This window comes from Ailuropoda melanoleuca, unplaced genomic scaffold, assembly GCF_002007445.2.
Source record: "Ailuropoda melanoleuca isolate Jingjing unplaced genomic scaffold, ASM200744v2 unplaced-scaffold3761, whole genome shotgun sequence".
Lineage (NCBI taxonomy): Eukaryota > Metazoa > Chordata > Mammalia > Carnivora > Ursidae > Ailuropoda > Ailuropoda melanoleuca.
The window spans coordinates 10,400-12,427 of record NW_023208959.1 but is presented as its reverse complement, the minus strand read 5'-3'; the positions used below and the strand labels follow the sequence as shown (position 1 = coordinate 12,427).

The 2,028-nt window shown below is 61.8% G+C and overlaps 1 long non-coding RNA gene across 1 annotated transcript in view; it reads left to right on the top strand.

Annotated features, from left to right (window-relative positions):
• Positions 1-2,022, top strand: part of LOC117798916 — a 9,071-nt gene extending 7,049 nt beyond the window's left edge. Inside the window, exon 3 of the long non-coding RNA XR_004622924.1 lies at positions 9-2,022. This is a non-coding gene — a long non-coding RNA (uncharacterized LOC117798916). The remainder of the gene's footprint in view (positions 1-8) is intronic.
• Positions 2,023-2,028: the final 6 nt, after the last annotated feature.

The window sequence follows — 2,028 nt, the reverse complement described above, 5'->3', positions numbered from 1 at the left end:
AGGCCCAGGTGCAGGGGAGTCCCAGGTTCAGGTTTGGTGAAGCCCAGGCCCAGGGAGGCTGAGGGGAGGCCCAGAGGTTGCCCAGGTACCGGTGAAGTGTATTCCAGTCACAGTGGAGGCCCAGATACAGGTGCAGGAGAATCCCACGTTCAGGTTTGGTGAGGCCCAGGCCCAGAGGAGGTCAACGGGAGGCCTAGAGCCAGGGGGCACCCAGGCCCAGGTGCAGGGGAAGGTCTAAACCAAGGGGAGGTCCAGGGGAAGTCCGGTCCCAGGAGAAGCCCAGGTGCAGCTTAATGGGAGGTCCAGACCCAGAAGAGACCCAAGGATGGTCAGGGGAGGACCAGACTCATGGAAGGCCCAAGGGAAATCCAGATCCAGGTAAAGGTGGAGGGAGGGTCAGTAGCAGTGCAGGTGCTGAGCGTGCTCAGGCTCAGGGAAGCCCCCATCCAGGCCCCGATACCGGTGATGTGTATTCAGTCCCAGGGGAGGCCCAGGGTCCCGGCTCTGACCCTCAGGAGCCATGCTTGAGGGCCCCGGGTTCAGGCTGGTTTTCGCTGCTGGGTCTGTCACTGTGGTAGCCACCGTAGTTACACAGTGGGACGTTCCTTGTCAAAAAGCCCAGGCGGGCGGCAGAAGGAGCCCTGCCCTGCCGGAGGCCCCTGGTCCTGGTGCCTCACTGGGTCTGTCGGCACAGGTGTCCCGTGCACCTGCCCCACACTACAGAGCAGCTGGGGGGCGGGGGTCTGGCCGGCCCCTCCCGCGCTTCTCCCCGGGGAGCAGGTGAGGCCCTAGTGCAGGGGTGGGCTGATGCCAAGCCTCCGTGGGTGGGCACAGATGTTGTGGGGGCTGCTCCAGGTCCCTGGGGGGCTCTGGGTGGACCAGGGCTATGGGGGCAGCCTGGGGGTTCAGCCCTGTCTCCTTCGGGCAGTCTCTCCTGGACTTGGGGTGTGTGTCCACATGTGCCAAGGGCCAGCCTAGCCGAGGATGTGCTCTTCCAGAGGCCTCCGGATTCAGGGTGTGGATGGAGGTCTCAGGGGTGTCCAGGTACAAGTGAATGTGATATCTAGATCCAGGGAGGCCCAGGTACAGGTGAATGTGATGTGCAGACCCAGGGAAGTGTAGGTATAGCTCAAGGAGAGGTTGAGACCCAGGACAGGTGCAGGTGCGTACAACGGAGATACCCAGACCCTGGTTAGGACCAGTTCCAGGTACAGGGGCGGCCCAGGTACAGGTGAGGCCCAGATTAAGGTACTGTGGATGTCTAGTCTCAAGGAGGCTCAGGAGAGGCCCAGATGTTGTAGTGAAGTATATTCCAGTCACATGGGAGGCCCAGGTCCAGGTGCAGGTGAGATCCAGGTACAACGGAATCTAGATCCAGGGGAGTCTAGATCCAGGGGAGACCGAGTGAAGGCCCATGTCCGGCCCAAGTTCAGGTGAGGTGAATGTGCAGGTGCAGGTAAGGCCCAGGCCCAGGGATAGCCCAGGTGCAGAAAATGTTCAGGTACAGGCGAAGTGGTAGGCCAGACCCAGGGGAGGCCCAGGCCCAGAAGCAGGGAAGGTCTAAACCAAGGGGAGGTCCAGGGGAAGTCCAGCCCCAGGAGAAGCCCAGGTGCAGCTTAATGGGAGGTCCAGACCCAGAAGAGACCCAAGGATGGTCAGGGGAGGACCAGACTCATGGAAGGCCCAAGGGAAATCCAGATCCAGGTAAAGGTGGAGGGAGGGTCAGTAGCAGTGCAGGTGCTGAGCGTGCTCAGGCTCAGGGAAGCCCCCATCCAGGCCCCGATACCGGTGATGTGTATTCAGTCCCAGGGGAGGCCCAGGGTCCCGGCTCTGACCCTCAGGAGCCATGCTTGAGGGCCCCGGGTTCAGGCTGGTTTTCGCTGCTGGGTCTGTCACTGTGGTAGCCACCGTAGTTACACAGTGGGACGTTCCTTGTCAAAAAGCCCAGGCGATGGGTGGCACAGCGGTTAAGCATCTGCCTTCTGCTCAGGGCGTGATCCCGGCGTTATGGGATCGAGCCCCTCATCA